Source organism: Lepisma saccharinum, chromosome 2 (genome assembly GCF_977018435.1).
Source record: "Lepisma saccharinum chromosome 2, izLepSacc3.1, whole genome shotgun sequence".
Lineage (NCBI taxonomy): Eukaryota > Metazoa > Arthropoda > Insecta > Zygentoma > Lepismatidae > Lepisma > Lepisma saccharinum.
In genome coordinates, this window is record NC_139230.1 from 68,500,783 (window position 1) to 68,521,426 (window position 20,644).

Below are 20,644 nucleotides of genomic sequence, written 5' to 3' on the forward strand. Positions count from 1 at the left end.
GTAATAATAAGCCTAATAAACAGATAAAAGTTGAGAACACACACTTTGTGTGTCGAAAATGAAACTAAAAGTCTTTCCTGAACAGATTGAATTGTGTTATTTTGGTAAAAATAAGCCTAAACTTGTGAAATAAACAGATAAAAGTTGAGAACACACACTTTGTGTGTCGAAAATATAACTAAAAATCTTTCCTTAATAGTATAAATAGTGTTATTTAGGTTAAAAATAGGTATAAAATTGTAAAATAATAAGTTAAAAGTTGAAAAAATATCTTTGTGAGTCCAAAATTTAATAAAAAATGTTGCCTGAATAGTATAAATAGTGTTATTTTGGTAAAAAATTAACATAAAGTTGTAAAATAATAAGTTAAAAGTTTAGAAAATGTATTTTTGTGAGTCCAAAATTTAATAAAAAATGTTGCCTGAACAGCTGAAATTTTGTTATTTGAGTAATAATAAGCCTAATAAACAGATAGAAGTTGAGAACACACACTTAGTGTGTCGAAAATGTAACTAAAAGTCTTTCCTGAACAGATTGAATTGTGTTATTTTGGTAAAAATAAGCCTAAACTTGTGAAATAAACAGATAAAAGTTGAGAACACACACTTTGTGTGTCGAAAATATAACTAAAAATCTTTCCTTAATAGTATAAATAGTGTTATTTAGGTTAAAAATAGGTATAAAATTGTAAAATAATAAGTTAAAAGTTGAAAAAATGTCTTTGTGAGTCCAAAATTTAATAAAAAATGTTGCCTGAATAGTACAAATAGTGTTATTTAGGTTAAAAATAGGTATAAAATTGTAAAATAATAAGTTAAAAAGTTGTAAAAATATCTTTGTGAGTCCAAAATTTAATAAAAAATGTTGCCTGAATAGTATAAATAGTGTTATTTTGGTAAAAAATTAACATAAAGTTGTAAAATAATAAGTTAAAAGTTTAGAAAATGTCTTTTTGTGAGTCGAAAATGTAACTAAAAGTCTTTCCTGAACAGATTGAATTGTGTTATTTGAGTAATAATAAGCCTAATAAACAGATAGAAGTTGAGAACACACACTTTGTGTGTCGAAAATGAAACTAAAAGTCTTTCCTGAACAGATTGAATTGTGTTATTTTGGTAAAAATAAGCCTAAACTTGTGAAATAAACAGATAAAAGTTGAGAACACACACTTTGTGTGTCGAAAATATAACTAAAAATCTTTCCTTAATAGTATAAATAGTGTTATTTAAGTTAAAAATAGGTATAAAATTGTAAAATAATAAGTTAAAAGTTGAAAAAATGTCTTTGTGAGTCCAAAATTTAATAAAAAATGTTGCCTGAATAGTACAAATAGTGTTATTTTTGTAAAAATAAGGATAAGCTGTGAAAATGTTTGACATAAAGTCAAAGTTTGGTAAAAAATAAACTCAAAATTAAGTTAAATAGCACACAGTAACATACATTTACTACCTAAATAAATGATCAAAGGGTCCTAGGTTCGTTACCCGGTGATAAAAGCAAATGGTGAAAACTGTAGGCCCCGTCCCTGATAGCTCTCCCTTCTTCATAGTACAGATAAAAAAAAACCTGCGCTAAAGCGTCCTGTGCCTTGGGGCAACCCTGAGCGGAATATTAATTGGCGGCGGAAACCAGTTCTACAAGCGACGCATAGCTTCAGAGATTTGACCCTTGCTGCGCATTCCAGACATCCTTTGTTGTCTGGATCAATCCCTCCCCTGCCCTACAGTATTGCATAGCTTTCCCCTGTTATTGCGTACTGGTTAACTTTGGAAAAACCGGTTCTGAAAATCTACCGACGCGTTCTCTGATTGGTCAATCGGGATCTTTCTTTGTTCTGACGTTGTGACGTCATTTGACCTTGAACGCACACTCCCCAAATTCCTTTCTCCTCTACCTGCGCGGAGTTCACAGTCTCCTGTCTGGCATCTCGTACCATCGTCTTTCATACAATAATAACATACATTATTACATACGTAGTATACACTATAGGCCTAACCATTTATTACCGTTGCATATCGCGGGTTCGAGTACCGGGACCGTCTTCTTTCGTACCATTACCACCGTTCATAGCGGTTCATAAACCATAAACTCTTATTTTCAATATTATAAACATTAATTATTATCGATTGATACATTACATACTTTGCAGTAATGAATATAAAACCATATGCATACCGTTTAGTACCTCTAATTACCTTCTATATACATATTTTTCATAAAATAAATAATTATATATTCATAAAAGTTATAAACATGCAAATACATAAATGTAAAGTATTCTAAGTACTTGCAAATGAATTCTAAGTACGTGCGAATTAATTAAAACCCGTGCAAATTAGTTATAAGTACGTGCAAATAAATTGCGAATATTAAATAGCGATTGACTTTTTCTAATTCCCCTTCTACTGAGCGAACTTGAAATGAACAATATCACTTGCTGTTAAGTCACTTTCAATTCCATTGAGTGCAAATTGCTTCCCTGACAAAATGTCCGATACAGAGCACAAAACTTTGTACCCTTTGTTTTTTAACAATAATCCGTCTGGCGACAATGTATTTATTGATAGAGGGGGAAATCACATTATTTGAGCTGAATTGTTACACAACAGCTTGTATCAACAATACTGCACAGAATTTCTTTGTTTCTTCAAACGCAGTCGTTCAGAACCTCGCTGAAGGCAATGAGACGAGAGTCGGGAACCTCTCTGCTTCAAAGGTTACATTTTCATGTAAAAATGCCCCTTCTTTCACCAAAATTTAGAAAAATGCATAATATGACTTTTAAAAGGCCGAAAAATGACTTAAACGGTTTAAAAAGTTTAAAAAATTACCTTTACTCCAAAAAGGGTCAAAAAATGTCCTATCAAAGGCATCCCAATTTATTCACTTACGTGGAAAACACGTTCCTATCTACTTATGAAATGTTTCTGCCTTACCAAAATCCTAGCCCTATTAATGACACTAAAATATGACAACGCAAACTTTCACAGAAAACAAATGTTTGGAATAACCAAAAAGTAGTTTCCGACAACCAAACCTTTGTTTAAATAATCGACAAACAAATATTTGTTCACCAGAAATTCTGTAATCGTGTACATTTGTTTAGAGTTACCAAAATATTTGGTCAAAATTACCAATTTTAGTAAAGGTAACTATTTTTTTCGTTCATGCTTGCCAGAAAGTTTAACCAAACGTGTTTTATTAATTTTTAAAAAATCAGTTTTTCTTTTGAAAATTATACATATTTTGCTGTCACGTTATTCATCCACTTCTCCATATATGATGATCTTGTTCTCTTCTCCTACTTAACACAATTCGTGTTACTGAAATAAATGCTGCAGTTAGAATTTCCATAAATAAGCAGTAAGATATTACGATATTATTCCAAACCGTTATGAAGAGAGAAGTTAGCCGTGATAACTTATGATTATCGGTTAGCACTTCTCTCTCTCTGTCCATATGTGTGTGTGAAAGAGAGAGAGAGAGAGAGAGAGAAAGAGTGAAAGGGGGAGGAGGGAAAGTGCTGGACATGAATTGACGAAGAACTTTAGAGCACAAAAGAATACTCCCTTAATTGCCAGAGTTTGTTGTCACAAATCGATTTTCGTTTCGAGGTAAGGATGGAGACGTTAATGTCTTTACACTGAACACGCACTTTCTTTATCTTTCGATTTTCTTGCTTCATTTGCTCCAACCCGTTGCTGCATTGCCCATTCTTTAGCCATTGTCGTGGAGGTAGGTTTCCTGCAATAAAAATAATTGAAAGACCATAGCTTATAAGACAAAAGTGGTTGCCGCCTTCTAAAATCAATTCTTTTAATACTGAAGCATTGTTTAGATTTAGAACTTATTTTTGAAGACTTTGCCCTTACAATGCAGCGTTTAAAGTACTTTTTTGTCTTCTTTACTTCAGAGAATTCCTTCCCTTTCCCAGTGCCTTTTGTCTTTAGACTAATGCTTCAGCTTCAACTCGATTTCCCAAAGTTTCTTCCCTTCCGCGTGTCCCATTCTCCTGGTCGATTTTTCCGCCGTTCCTTCTCCTTCGTTAACCCTATTTTGTGCATTGAATGCGGTGTTTTCAGCATCTTTTGTTGACATATTTGTCGTTCTCAAATGATCGGTTCAAACTCCTTGGTAATTTTTTCTTCTCGTTTTTTATCTTCCAGATTCCCTGATTGAAGGAAACCAAATGAACTGTTGTCCAGTTGACTAACTCTCGTCTGACTGAGTATTCTTCCCGGCGGTGGTCTTGGTTTCTTACCCATCTTGCAGCAAAGCGAAGGTAAGTTCAGAAAGTGCAACAGAGTCTCTTGAAAACATGAGGATAGTGTTTCGATCTGGGTTGGGTATGGTATGGTAGTAAATTCGTGAATTTCTTGTCTCCTTGAATAACAATATTGTAAATTTGAAGAATCTCTAGTCGTGAACAATACCGGAAGGGTGACGGGAGGACACTTTGCATCCTCGGCTTTTTGCATATTACTTAATCATCATCTTTGAGTAAATCACCTACATATCAAGAATTTGTATTTGTTTTATTTTGTATCGTTTTTCATCCACTTTTTGCTGTAACAACGCACGATATCAACTTGCCGATTAAACGTTGGGGAAGAAAAGGAAAATTCAAACAGAAGCGTCTTAAATATGACTTTTCATCTATTGTAGCGTTCAAAGCTTGTTATTTTTCTGACTGTATTTCTGTCGCTGTTGTTATTTATTTATTTATTTCATGTATTTCAAACAGTAGTTATTGTGCGGTACACAGGAAATTCCAAAGTACAGTACTTTTACACATACACACATAATCAAATATCACAAAGTAAAAGAGAAAATGAATATAAGAATAAAATACAATTTTTTTTACAAGGACAAGAAAGTTATTAAAATCTGAACAGTAATAGTCCAATTCTAAGGACATATGTCAAAGAACAGCAAATCCAAGTAAAACACATAGGCTACACATTCAGTTTTTCTTGGTAACATTATATAGAGTTATATGATTATGTAAACACGATTTCTTCCCATTATTGTTATGTATTACTGTTACTGCTATATAATTACGAACACCATATACTGGGGTATTTAGGCCCAATTTCATAAGAATGTTGGGCATGATATTTTGCTATACAAAATATTATCTATAAAGTTGATTTCAAGATTACTTCTCCTACCTGATAATGACGTGAGGATCTCTTATGTTCAAACCATATTCCATGATTATCATAATTAATGTACAAATATGTGCGACAAAGTGTGAGGATAAGAGTTTGTTATGTTGTTAAACAGCTGGCTAGTTTTTATCCACCTTGTGTGGAGTGAACAGAAAACAAAAATGTTTCATTTACTATTCACCACTTAAATGACGTAAACGTTTACAGAGACAGTTCCAAAAGAAAATGAGGAACGGGAAACATCAAATATGTACCTCAACCACGCATCCTCGTATACACAAGCAGAGAAAATACAGTGCACAAACCTAAAATGTAACATCTTCTATCGCCTTTGAAGTTATCATCAATTCAGTGTTGGTAACAATTTGTCTATTAAATTGCCTCTTCTATGCTGCTTGTTCATTATGAGAGACTCTGAGGAAGAGGAACTAATCTCATTCGTGTGGTGGGTTGGGTGAAAGGAATTAAACACGGAGTCTAGAGCGCCGCAAAACTCCTTAAAACCGAATAAGAAAGCAGCATCTCATCTAATATGCGTCCAATCCCGGAACAGTAATAATATATCACGACTACACATTAGAAATTGAGAAGCGGTGCGCATATACAAGTGGGTCTTCCTTCTGAGCGAAGCTCATGAGTTGAGGAAGGGATGAGGTAGGTGGTGGCAGAAGACAGCTCCCCCCATGCCACGATCGCGTCCTCGGTAAATATGACGGGGCATGGCGCGGGAAAAGCTACGTCAGTTGCCCCTCACCGCAGACGCAAGATGTTTCTCTCTCTTAATTCAAGGAAAATGCATGAATATTCCAAAAACTACAACGGGGAGAATCTGAGGAAGGGAAACTTGCTTTCATGACGCTCAAGTGTTAGGGTGAAAAGTGAAATTCTTCCTCGGCTTGTACATCGAAGAGGTGAATGGAAACCTCAATGATGGCAACTGCATGCGACTATCGAACTACTTCGAAGATCTTGTAAATAAACACACCAGATGAACAGACGGCGCTGATCTTGATCAGTTTTATGCTGTAAGAACTCGGATGAACGACAGACGTAACAGATTTTGGGGGAAGGAACGATTGTTCTTACCACATCTTTGCCACTGCTCGCAGTTTATATCGGACTCTACTTACCACAGGTACTTCTACTTCTCCTGTGAGGTTTTCCGGCACATTTCTTACAATTATTAGAGCACAACAAACACCTGTGCAAACAAAAATAATAATTACCGTAATTTTTTTGTTTATTTGCATTATATCATATTCTTAACCAGTACTCGAAGTGGAAATACTTAACAGGGGGATGCTTGATCGAGTTTTGGGATAGCTGAGAAAGGATCAACATGGCTATAATGCAGTTGGTGGCGGGGGTGCTTATGAAAATTATCCTACCTGAGGGAATGCTTTATGAACAATTTCTTAACTGAGGAGGTAGCATCCCTTTATTTCACCCCCACTTGAACCACTGTTCTGAACACATTTTTACAACATTGTTCGGTAACTAATTGTGTTCATTCTTCCTCAGCACTTGAGTGACTAACTTACTAAACTAACTCTCTAGCCTTCTTAAACCCTAAGGTTTGTGGCTGTAGCAACACAATCAATCCAATCTTTTCCATCCTTACCTATTTCCATTAGGCCCATCTTGAGTAACTATATTTTTGTTTTCCAAAGCGGAACTAAAACATCCTTCGAATTGTGTATCGTTCCTCCCCCCTAAAATCAGCGCCAAGTCACCACTGTCGTCACCTATTACCGTGGTAGGCCTTAAGCTACTACTACTGAGCAAAGGAAGATAATAAAACAGTAGCAGTACCTCGGTATATTTTTTAAAAATTCTTATGTTGCCTTCGTTTATTGATTTTCCAAATGTAGCACAATTGCGAATCCTGGTGATTTGCTGGCTCTTGTGTTTAATCTCCGATTTGTTTAGGGGGTGGGGGTGAAGTGGAAAGTGTTGGCCAAGAGCAGTGGCGCCATATCGGGATGCTGAGAGTTGAAAAGGGGGGGCAGGCTCGGAGCAAGGGAGAGGAAGGAGGAGGAAACACAAGGTTTAGAAGCACGGATATCCGGGAGTGGATTTTTTTTTTACCCCGTCCTCCCGTCTCCATCCTCCGAACGCCTTGATCTAATATCCTGCATCTGTCATTTTGTCTGGAGGTTTATTAGACGATGGAGTTGGTTCCGCCATTGTTATTCTTCTTAGTGGCGGAGGAAGTGGGCTTATTGTAGGCTCCGGCCCGGAAAAGCTGGCCTGCATTTCTAGTTGCTCGGCCAAGTTCCCACCAAGCTTCATTGTTCTTGGGCGGCCTGCAAGGGAGGAGCTTATAACACCACTTCACAATAGCTTGCTTGCAATCGAGACATCATCCACGGTCCTATGCGCTTCCTATATTCTATCATAAGACAAACACAAACAAGCTGGTGGCGATGAGAATATTGGGTGACAGCAGAAGCGCTTCAAAGGCTTCGTGTACATTCCATACAGTGAGAAAGTCAGCCGTTGCGTGGCCTCAGCGTCTCTTGAGGTCATTCAACACTTGAAATCACGTTTTTTATTGTTTTTTAAAGTTGAAATTGCGATATCAAATAAACGCTTCTGGCTCTGGTACTGCATGATGTTCCCGCATGTTAAATAGAAAATAACGAATTTACAGGCCTTACTTTTCATTCTCTTAATGCAAATCAAATTCAAACAAAATATGTGGGGGAAATTTAAGTTTGTTTTTAAGGTCACTTCATGCACAAAAGAGCTAATCGGGACTTGGCTTATGGTTTAAAGTGGGATCCGAACCACCGGGTATCGAACCCGGAGCCTCTCGATTACAAGGCGACGACGTTACCACTATGCCATCTTCTTCTCTTTTTAAAGAAGAAACCCCCTAAACAGCAGTTTCCTCTGGCATTCTCTTTCATCTGCTTTTTTCATTCAGGGCAAACACAAACATTACCCGGTAGAGGCACATGGCACAGTGGTTCGGATCCCACTTTAAACTGTAGGTCCAGTCCCGATTAGCCTTACTGTGCATAAAGTGGACTTAAAACACCAACTCAAACTCAAACGAACATTCATGTCCTAGCCAGGATTCGAACCAGAGGTCATTGACCTCGTAGCGCGCTGTGAAAAGCCCGCCACCATCGGGAAGTCCCATATGAAAGGGAATTTTGTAACGGTATAAAGCCCAGGTAAAAATGAACGATGACATTTTAATTATTGATATCCATGTAGTAGTACACAGCAGAAAATTATTATGGTCAAATTATAATCGGATGATGTACCACGACACTGTGCACAAATTGCTCAGAACTACTTTAACAATCGCTTTCGCAATCAGTACATCAGAAGTGGAATCTTATGTCTGCACGGTCCCCTGATTTAACACGACCATTTAATTTTTTGCCTGTCGCACTTCAAGAGCATATTACTGGGTCGTTTAAAAAATAATATATGAACTGCTTGAACATGTGCATCTAATGTGTCTGACCGGTTTTGATCTGTAAAGATAACGATTGTGCACATGTAGAATGTTATAATTCAAGTTGTGAGTTATAAAAGTAATTGTTTAGTTTCCCTTTTTGTTTTGTATAACATTTAACTATTACTTCGTAATTCACATTAAAGCGTTTCTTTATTCGCTTGCGTCTCTTCTGTAAATTCACAATCTAGCTTGTAACGGCTACTACGATTGTCGTGCTTATGTGCGAGTGGAAAGATGGTGTTTCTTGAACCTTATAGGTAGGTACAAGAAAGCATATTCCAAGTTGTTGTTTTTTCCAATGGGGTACATTTCATTCTCATTCTAAGTGTTTCTGAAATATAGACACTTGGAGATTTTGGTTGAACTTAATACATGGAATAAACATCATTTTCTAAAATTATTAATGTTTTGTTTTTCTTTAATTGTGATCCATTGCTTCGAACACATTTAATATAAAATACAGTGCGTCTTCATCCATTTGAGAAGAGCACTTTTGTGGTCATAGAATTCCATCAGGAATCCCTTTATTATTTGTGCGGGGCCTCTCCGATGGCGCAGCGGTAGCGTCGTCACCTTGTAATCACGGGGTGTCGGGTTCGATACCCGGTGGAGGTACATAGTGGTTCGGATCCCACTTTAAAATGTAGGTCCAGTCCCGATTAGCCTTTCCGTCCTAAAGTGGACTTAAAACACCAACTCAACATCAACAACTATTTGTGCAATATGAACAGATTGTTATGTTTTTGCCATCGAATTAAAGTCAGATGTACATAGAATACAGTGCTTTGTTGGGTGGAGAATATTATATATAGTGATCCAAATTGTTCAGTCTGTACCTCCGAAATCGTGACACTAGAACTCCGTAATAAATATTTAACGTGAGATGGAGGAGAGGAGATCTGAACAACTTCTCGGTTACTCGAACGGTCAAATCCATGGCAGCCCTACGCTGCAAGAGTTTAAGTTTGAGTTTTTAATTATAACACCATTAAGCCTTGTTTCCATGATTATGAAAAACTAAATATGCTGACCAAGGCAGTAATTTATTTTATTAAAAACATAAACTAAACGTAACGTTTCAACCTTCTAGCAAGGTCTTCTTCAGACTCTGTATCAAGTACAAATGTAACAAGATACAAAAACAGGGCATTATATATACACAAACATTACTCCCTCCAGACTATTAGAAAGTTGTTTTGGAACTTTCTAGCAGGTGGCTTTCTTTCCCTTGTCAACTGTACTTTCACCTAAAAGGCTAAACATATTTACTTCCATATAGAATGTGGTTGGACTTTTTATCTGACGCTCTTTTTCCTTCATTTTTCTTCCTTCTCCTCTCCTCTTTCTCTCTTGTCCTTTCCACTCTTTCTAACACCTTCTTCCATTCTTTGTTTAACTTCAGTCCCCCATTCCAGTTCATTGTGTCTTCTTCAACTTTCTTCTCTATTTCCTTGGCCTCCTTCCATTTTCTCACTAGCATTCTCTTCTCCTCTTCTCCCTTCCTATGTGCTTAGCCTCATCCCACTCTATGTCATGTCCTGTTTCTCTCCTGTGTTTAAATATCGCATTTCTCTCTCTCTCTCTCTCTCTCTCTCTCTCTCTCTTAAGTCGTACATCATCCCTATGTTGTTTCAACCTGTCTTTCAGCCTCTTTTTCGTTTCTCCTATGTACACACTCTGACATTATTCACATTTCACTTCGTAGATAATCCCTTCCTCTTCTCTGTTTTCCTTTTTCATGTTTGCATTTTGCTATTCCTAAGATGCTTCTCCCTCCCTTCCTGTAAGTTTTAATGCCCGCTTTCCTAAGCACTTTGCATATCTTTTCTGTGGTCTTCCCCATACTCCTTATTCCAAACCTTTTCTCTTTTTCTTTCTCTTCCTCTTTTTCTTTTTCTTCCAATTCTCCCCTGCTCCTTTTCTTCCTTCTTCTGTTTATGTCCAGTCTATCCTGCTTCTCATAGCCATTCTTTTCCAGCTGTTTCCATAGGATATTTATTTTGCCTTCTTTTTCACATTCTTTCGTGCGCATTTTCTTTATTCTGTCCTCCATAATCTTTATAAAATTTATTTTTGTCACCTCACTTACATCACTTCTTTTGTGGCAGAATACCCCTGCTGCACACTTCTTCTGATGCCAAGCGGTTTCAATTACTTGTCCTCTCTTCCTTTTTATCAATATATCTTGGTAGCTTAACTAGTCTTCTTCTTCTATTTCAAGTTCCAATAATATCCCTCTTTCTTCATCTTGTATTTCTTTGGCAAAAATGTCGAGCTGCCTCTTCGTTCCCTTCCATATGCCAAAACAATCGTCCACATATCTGCAAAACAGAATTATTTTGTCACCTCCTTTTTCTATCACTTTCTTTTCCCATTCATTCATAACCAATTCAGCCAATGCTGGGCTTAGGCTAGAACCTACGTATAGTCAGTCCTTCACTCATTAACATTATTTTATCTCCCATTATACTGTAACCGTTATTCCAAATGGTTTCCAGCGCCTTCACTACCCTTTCACTATCCCATTCTCCTATAATTTCTTGTCCAATTCTCTTTTTAATAATGTCCAAAACGTGTCCCCTCTTGATGATCGGGAACATACTTTTCACGTCTAAGCTAAACATTGTCGTCTTCATCTCATTTAACTTAAGTCCTTTTATGAGGTCTACTACTTGTTCACTGTTCTTAACTGCTCTGCTTTCTTGCTGTGTTACTAACACTTCAATAACTTTCTTTAATTTCTTTTCCAAGGGTTCCAAAATATTGTTTCTGCAGTTCATTACTGGTCTTAACTTTATCTCCTCTTTGTGAATCTTTGGAAAGCCTTTCAAACTTGGTAGTCTTCCTGTCTCCTTTATGCATTTCTTGAATCCTCTCCTCCTACAGTCTTGTATGACCCTTTCTTTTATAGTTTGTTCTTCTTCTGTTCCACAAATCTCCTCATATCCGTTTTCTTTTAGGTCTTCAAACTTCCCCTCGTACCATCTCTTTCCATCAATATGTCCCCCCGAGTATCGAAGCAAGGGGCCTGGATCACAAGGTAACGACGTTACCACTACACCGTGAGGGAGGCTACCTTCCGCTGCAAGCGATTAAAGAATTTGGCTTATTTATTGCTGACGGATGTTTCGGGTATATTGCATGGGAATTCCAAGTTACGTTGCAAACTATTTAGCTTGGAATGAAGTGAGTGTCAGAGTAGAGATGCTACATCGACATGGTGCTACTTCCAAACTCTTAAGACCCAGGTCGAGAAGGCATGGAGCCTTACCCCCATACTCCCTTCCCTGTATACATTCGTGGCACATGCCCTTCAGTTTTTTGATCTCGTTGTCCACTTCCTCTAGTAAATCTGCGCAAATGCGAATTCCCGCCAAATTAGCGTGTTGATTTCATCTGCCAACTGGGCACGCTATGTCAAGGGAAAGGGTGGAAAGGCGCTCGTGGACAGTTTGAGAAATAATCCATTAACGCTTAACACGATGTTTCCAGGTCTTATTTCCCGCAAAGGATCCCCGCTCTTTTGGAGATTACATAATACTACGTAACTCGGAGCGGAAAGCATTCTAAGGTTCTTTTCTCTACCTACCTTTCTAACTTTTCCTTGAGCCGCGCTTATCTTTTTCCACCGTATTCATTATTCCCTGGTAGGCGTAATTCTCGCATCGCTTCCGAGATAAGTCACAGAGGGGGGCGTCTTTGTCGACTTCCCGCGTAGCCGTGAAAAAGAGGGCGTGCCTTCAGCACTTTCTCGGCACTTACCCCCCACCCTTCCTTCTCCGTTCGAAGAAGAAGCGGCATTCAAAAACTTGGTGAGAGCGCATTCAAAAAAAAAAAAAAATTCTTGACCCCTCCCCCCCTCATCCGCCTTCCCCGCGAGGTGGTCGAGCAGTGTGCCCCAATTCATTCTTTCACGTACGTGCACGCACGCATGCAATGCACTTGCATCCAAGTTTTAGTGTACATTCAACTATGTCACCCTTCGGAAGCCACTCTTCCCCCTTTTGTCTTTCTGCCTCTGGAGCCTCCCCGCCCCCTCTCCTCTCATCTCCCTTTTTGCCCCCTCCCGGCCCTCCTCTTCGCCAGTCGCGGTGTGAAATTGAAACCGCTCGTGAGCGTTTCTCGTTGGTCTCCTGCGCTCCACATCCCCGAGACTCCGAGCCCCCATTTATCTTCGGGAGGAAACGACACATCATAAATTAGGGTATATATCATAAAATATCACTAAATGTGATGCTTTACAGCTTTAAAAGAGAAATAGGAGGCACTATAACCCTCGGGCTTGCTTTATTTTAAGCTGTTTTGAGGGAAATCACATTGCCGGATTCCGTAAAATATCGCGTTCTTTTTCTCCCCGCGCTTCTCTTCATGGCAATGCTTATATATACATGTCCTTATAGGTAGTTATCCTCCAGATCATTTCGCAACTCCGTTTTTCAGAGCAATTTAGACGAGTTTCGAAATTTTTCTCTCTTAGTTTTTTTTTCTTTGACGCATCTTTTCTTCGCGCTCCAAGTTAACGGACTTGCACGCGCAAGATGATCGCATTCATCACAGTAAACCGTCCTGCTCTTCAATGTCAAGATGACGCAACTGTCCCCGGCAGTTTGCCTTTTATTTCTCGGGTACGCGGCACACGCATGGCGGCTCCTACGCGAAAACCGGACTATTTTACATCTGTGCCCTTTCATGAAGAAGTTTTGTAGTTTGCGGAGCTGGGGTGCGCACGGGAGAAAAGGTCGAGGAAAGAGGAACCCCGTGCTCAGCGGGCGTGCACGTATAGAAGGCTCGGCGTTTTCCCACAAACCGTGATGTTACCTCTTACCCTTTCTTCTTCCTCTTATCCTGGTAGCTGTAGCAACACCCGTTCCTCCCAGATCACTTTCCCAGAGCATAACGTTAATGGAATATTTAAAAGGTGTTTTTACGACGGCCATGTTTTGGCAATATCGAAGTTTGCTTGCAACATTTTCCGGCGCGAATTTGCTTGTAGTTGTTCTAGCAGGTGTTTAGAGCTGTATGATCCGCGGAGCACGTGCACTTTATGGCCAGCGCAGAGGGGGAAGACAACTTAGATAATCTCCTGTAAAGGCCCGCCGGAACTTTTAACTGTGGCTCGGGCGGTCCAGATTCTTTCTCCAGGGAAAGGGAAACGGGGTGGAATCGGCCTGGGAGTAGAAGGGGTAGTCGGCGAGAGGGAGAAAACCTTCTCTTCTTTCCCCCGTCGCTTCCTCTTCTTCCCGGTCCCGTACAGTCACGTCGCGGTGGCTGGCCCCGAGTCGGCCTATTAGCATGGCCACATTCTCGCGGGAAAGAACAACGTGACATTGGGTTCCCTCCCACACTCTGCTCGCGATATTAACCCACGTGACAAATTGCCTCACGGTGATTGAAAGTTCGGTGAAGATTGGTGAAAGAACGTGGGTAACACCTGAGATTCGTTGCGGCAGATTAAGTATTAAAAAAAGACGAAAAAATATAATTGAGGCGGTGGAATCTTCTTACCTTTGCATGGGATGGATTTTGTAGTTATCTCCTTTGGTTTTCTTCGGTTTTCAATTACATGTAAACGATCCGCTACGTAAGATATGCGCTGGAATGTTTGATTGGTATTAATCTAATTAGCCTCGCTTATCTGTACTTTAGTTTAACCGTAAGTGGAGGTGATTGTACATTTGAAGAAAGTGAACGAAGATGACCTCCTTAAGGTACAGTCACCTGCAATAAAAATGCGACACCTATATCCTGAAATACTCGCTTCCTGCAAGGCGTTATGTGTGTTGCCTAACTCTACGGGATGCGTTATGTGTGTTGCCTAACTCTAAGGGATAAGTTGATGTAGCATATTTTCAATGGCAACTTCTACCACTTGGCTAATTTTCGAAGATGGGGATGAGTGATGAAATTGATGAATGGACATTCACAAACAACCAAGCCCGAGCGGGATTCGAACCCGGGACCCTTGGCGTCCCAGCGCGATGTGCTAACCACTCGGCCTCAGGGTCCGGCACATAACGCCTTGAAGGGAAGCGAGTATTTCAGAATCTAGTTGTGCCATTTTTATTGCCGGTGGCTGTACAATCTCAACATTCGCATGGAGTGAAACTCAGGATCGCCTGTCGCTGGAATTGAGTTTTGTTGATTTAAAGCTATAATCAGTTTCAATACCGAATGTTGAGTCGAATAAGGGGAATAATGAAAATTAAATTAAATTTAAATGGATTTCTATGAATGAGCGTCGTTGTTGTTTACCTAAATCATATAAAGCAGAAAACATTTTTCAATGATTTTATCAGTTTGCATATTCCTGTCTGTGTCTATCTGGTACAACGAACATCAAAGGTAAAAGTAAGTTTAATTGATTGATTTAGTTTATTTTACTTCGCCTTTTGTGCCTCTTGGCTAATTTGCGAAGATGTGGATGAGTGATGCAATTGATGAATGGACATTCACAAACAACCAAGCCCGAGCGGGATTCGAACCCGGGGCCCTTGGCTTCGCAGCGCGATGTGCTAAGCACTCGGCCATAGGGTCCGGCAAAAGTAAGTTAATTATCCATTACGATGTTCATTCAGGTCTCCCCGATGGCGTAGTGGTAATGTTGTCGCTTTTTTTATAATGGGTCCCGGGTTCGATACCCGGTGGAGGCACATAATGGTTCGGGTCCAACTTTATATTGCAGGGCCAGTACCGATTAGCCTGTCTCTACACAAAGTGGACATAAAAACAAACACAACAACCATGTTCATGCACTCTGGTTTCTGCCAATGTGAGGGTTATGTATTGAATAATAACCTCCAATCTGCTTCACCTTCAACAGAATCCCATTCCTTAAAACAACATAAAATGTAAAATATAGAAATAAAAATAGCAGTGAACAATTTCCCTACTGTTATCTTAGCCGCCAATTCTAGGAACGTAGTATAAGCATATAGATCAGTTCCGCGTAAAAATAATGCACTTTGTTCGTTTCCCTACACAAGTAAGACATTGCAGATAAAACAAGAATTAAAACGAAAGGCACAACATTGAAATGAACAACTGAATAAATAAATTTGAATTTTAATATCCGCCCGCGTTGTTTTGGAACTTGTTTGTGTTTCCTTCAGTGCGTGAAAAATATGCCTAGTTTCATTCGTTGTCACTAGTAACATTGTACACCTGTTGCTTGGAGACTGATCGATTTTCAAAACATTTCCTGTGTGTGCCGATCCTGTGGTAATCCCCCATCCCCCGGAACGTGAGTTAACGGCCAGGTGCTGGGTTCGCTCCCCGTCCGTCAACATGACTTGTGAGTGACACTCGATGAAACTGCTCCTGTCACCCCAGACGTCAATCCGGTTACGAGATATGGTAACAGCGTTTAATTTGATTGCCATGCGGGGATGGGGGTGTATGATGGGATGAGATTTTGACTTCAGGGTAACTACCCTTGGCCAACAACAAAAGCGTAGGAGCTTCCCTACCCTTTTATCGATACTATATTGGGTTTTGCATGCATAAGTTGGTCGGATACTGTCCAGTCAAAAAAGGATTCATGAATACATTTTTCTTTTCAATAGCGTTAGTTAAATAGGTTTAGAACATTTTTAATGCGCTCTCATCTGACATCCGGCTCTAACTAATTCTATAGTTTTAAAAGATTTTTGTACTATTCGGCATTGGGTGCACTGTTTAAAGTGAGATCCGGATTGTTGAAATGTATCCACACCGAGAATCGAACCCAGTCACACTTGATTACAAGGCTGCATGTTTTACCCTCTACTGTATGCAGGGTGAAGCACTAGGGGGTCGATTCAGTACATAAAATTAATTAAGAAATTGTTTTAAATATATTACCAGAAAGTCCACATCAATTTAACTAGGCCTATAACAGGAAAAAGAATTGATGTTCTTTGAAGCCATCGCATCTATTCCATTCTTCCAGTACACATTGCACAGATTATGTATTACTCTAATGAAAATCCCAGTACTCAATCTCCTTTGCAATTGTATTGTTATTATTTTACTTTCTTGACTTGTATTGTGGCTAAGTAGCCTCTCAATTTCCACTTCTAGGCTAATCGTGACAACAGGGAAGAATAACAAATTGTTGAGACAGATGAGGGAACAAAAAAAACATGCGTTACGTAAGATTCGAACCTGAGAGATCTATCTTCGTATTCCGCGGCCATCTACCCTTAATAATTGTTTTTCTGTAATTTTCTTGTCACTCAAGGCGATTGATAGGTGATATCTTATACATAAGCCACTGGCATTTGCTTCCATTTTACAATTTCCCCATTTGCCATTGCAGACACCATGTATTTATATTTCACATTAACCCTATGGCTGTGACACTCACACACGACTTAATGTATCGAATACAACTCCAGATAAATATCTGACGATGGAGTTTTCATCCTGAAGACGCCCCAATGTGGATCGCAATTTGGAAAATGACTGAGTTAGAATCCAGAGAAATTTCATAATCCGTGGACAGTATTATAATCCATCAAAAAGACATGCTAAAAAATTGCTGACTCATATGAAAGGAATATATTGTCAAAACGTCTCTTGTTTCATGAAAAAAGTTTATATGTGCAGTTTTAAAGGGCACTACAGAGACTATGGATGGATCCACGACTCTGCAGAACATGGATATTGTCTCCCTATACATTTTTCATCCTGCATTCATTCGGTGGCTCAGTCGGTAACGCGTCTGACTACCATGCTAAAGGTTACGGGTTCGATCCCCGGCCGCCGGTTCAAACCGAGAACTTTTCTAACGTTGGAAGCGGCCCCGGCGCCCACCCAGCGTCGAATGACATGGGTACCTGGGGGTTAAAGGCGGTCAGGGGCGTGATTCTGATCACATCACCCCCATTCACGACCGGATCAAGAAAATGTGGGGCGTTACCCTCACACCCCCCATACGCCCTCATGTTGTGGTGTTAAGCACAGGGGAGCACTTTACTTCTTCTTTTTTACATTTTAACACGATTATACGATTTTTCAAGACTTGCAGCTTAAATTTGTTTCATGGACGTGAAACATTGTAAAATAAGCTCCTCATGTGATGACACGGAATTATTGACCTGTACTGTATTTCATACTGTACCTCGAACTAAGTCCGACTAAAACCCAACTAGTAGATTAATGTGTTAATTAGTTAGCTACTTAAACTACATATTATACTCAAGTTTTTCAAGTCCACCAAGTAATTTTGCCCACGGGACGAGACGGGACAGGCTTTTAAAAATTCGAGACGAGACGAGATTGACCATGTGTCATAAGACAAACGAATATTTTCGAGACGAGACAGCATTTCCACGAGACTCCACGAGACGAGACAGGCCAAAGTCTCGTCTCGTGGGCAACACTACCACCAAGGAATGGTAAGATCGTTGCATGTGAATCTCAGATTTATTCTCTACCCTTCTGTCAGGGTTTTTAGTTCTGCCAATGGCAAGACTTCTCGTTTACAGAAAAAGGTAGAATAATAACAATAATAGTACTAATAACAAAATGCGCTAGGATATTCACAGAATCTCCAAGCTGCAATGGTGGATTCAAAAATATGGCCAGAAATGTGCGTGTAAGTATGTACATATTACCGTATGTCTATATTCTGGTTTTGAATTTCAAAATGACTGGGAAACACAAAAATATATAATATAGTTACAATTCCCAGATAAGCACGCAGACACTTCGTTTAAGGATCTGGAATACATCCGTTTTCCTCATTTACGCCTAAAAGCATTAAGGAAAGAATTCGCACACTCTGGTGAAATAATAAACCTGAACCAGAGCTTTCATATACGGTTCACATCGAATTCGCTAACTTTCCCAGGCTATAATAAAGTTATTAGAGACAGAATTGTTGCAGATAAGCGACAACTGCCTGCTTGCGTAGGCTGATGCCTTCACTGAGAAGCAAACGATCTTCGAGAATAATCTGTGTGTATGATAATGAGAACTTACATTTTTTTTCAGCAGCTAGATGGAGGAGGGAAAGAAAGCGGAAAAGAGAAGCATCTTCTTGATCTCTGAAACTCGTAAACCACAAGCAGTGTCATTGTGAGCATATTTGTATTGTGTTACTTCAGTTTCACATCCCACGTATGTGGTGATTGCCATCGCTAGGGTGGAATCCCACACAATTTGTTCCAATGGGAGAATTTCAAATCATCGTCTCATCGCCGGGAGCATCTTTGTGTATGAGGTTAAAGTAATACTGGAAGGATGCACAGCTTTTAGACGAAATGTCAATGCTCAGTAAATCAGGAGCTACGTATATATAACATATGTACCGAGATCTAACCACCTGGTCCTGATTATTATTTTTTTTTTCGGGAACTGCGACTGGATGTTTAGTGCTTTGGTAATGAATCTGTAATCAATGCTTAGCCAATCTGGAAACACGGGATTATCTTTTTAATTCTCAATTTTCTGTTATTTTCTTCGACCAAATTATAAAACGCCAGGGGTCTCGGGTTCGAATCTCAGCCTGTGAATGGGTGTTCTTTGTGAGAGTCCCTTCATCAATTTCAACCTATCATCACTCATCCTCATCTTCGCGATTAGCTAAAAGTGGCAGAAAAGCGAAGTAAAATAAACCAAATCAATCAATCTTGTGATCTTAGCTGTTCTTTTTGGTTTACCCAAGCCGATTTAACGATTTGTTGTTTCAGTTAAACGTCTCGTAATGTAGAGGTTGCTGGTTCAGTTCTCCCATAAGTCTCACTTATCACTGATCATAGATCGTTCTTCAAACCTTTCCATAGACGCTATTATTCAGAGAAACGCTCCATTCAGAAAGCCGTATACTTGTTCACATGTAGTTGCATCCATTGACTGTGATTACTTTTGACGTAGCTGTCGAATAAAAGAGTCACAGTAATTGTTGTAAAGAAAAAAACATGAAGTTGAATTCTGGAAATACCATCTGATAGGTTTCAGAATTCTCTTTTGCATTATAACCTGTCAGGCAAACTCACCCTTCAGGCATGCCTCTCTCGCTCCCTGACTCTCTCCTGCATGTTGTGTGTGTGTGTGTGGCATGTGTGTGTGTGTGTGTGTTGTGGAACGAATCATTGTTCTCACGATTTGCACATGTAGAACCTTCGGGCGTTCGCTGTGAAGAACGGGGAGAGGCCAATGCAGCCTTTGGGCAGTGTGTATCAGATATTTATGTGCTGGCCAAATAGATCCATGTGCTATGTATGCGAACGAAAGAGATGAAAATGCGAAGCACACTATTTTGTGAGCCTCGAGCTTTGGGAATGAAATGGGGAGATGTGATGGGCTACTGACTGGTGTAATTCAATTGCCGCGCGTGTTGTGAGATATGTTGCATTCTTTAGTAGAGAGTCGAAAACCTTTATTCGGGTCTGAAGAAAAAAATAATGGGACAATGGTTGCAATGCGTTGTTCCTTCATGTTCTCTTCATTCAATTTAAAATTTACGCTTTTTCTTTGAATATGTATATTTTTTTTACAAGTCCATATGAAAATTACACATTTTTTGAGAAAAGTTTCAGAATTCATTTTTTGGACATGTTCTGAATGCCCTTTTTTATGATGTTTTGTTATTTTTATTATATGGTCTTTGTGTTTTCTGATAGAACTGATAGAATTTTCTGATTAAACTGATATCCTATACCTAAGATGATGTGTGTTGCGTGACTTAATCATATGGTTTTACAAAGATGTACTGGGAGTTCTAGGTTTAGTGCTGTAATAGAATGAAGCAACCCAGCAGAGAGACTTTAATTTCCATAATTGATCGAATCTGTAATTAACTCTAATTGCTGTTGTAACGGTTGTTCGTCGCACAACAATAATTATAATTTTATTTGTTACACAGAAAAAATAATATGTGTTGAACTAACCAAATACAGTAGTAGATTAAGATTTTTAATAACCTAACCCCCTAAACTAGAAAATTATACTGTATACGTTTTCTAAATTTGTTAATTTTTACTGATTTATTGGGAAATTCTAAACAAAACAGGCC

At 39.1% G+C, this 20,644-nt stretch overlaps 1 protein-coding gene across 2 annotated transcripts in view; it reads left to right on the forward strand.

Moving 5' to 3' along the window:
* The window catches only part of FoxP (forkhead box transcription factor P), a 1,057,401-nt gene that overhangs the window by 528,678 nt on the left and 508,079 nt on the right, over positions 1-20,644 (forward strand). For both annotated transcript variants that reach the window (XM_083117436.1, XM_083117437.1), the window contains one exon: positions 4,167-4,282. The gene's annotated coding sequence lies outside the window, so the exon portion shown is untranslated. The remainder of the gene's footprint in view (positions 1-4,166; positions 4,283-20,644) is intronic.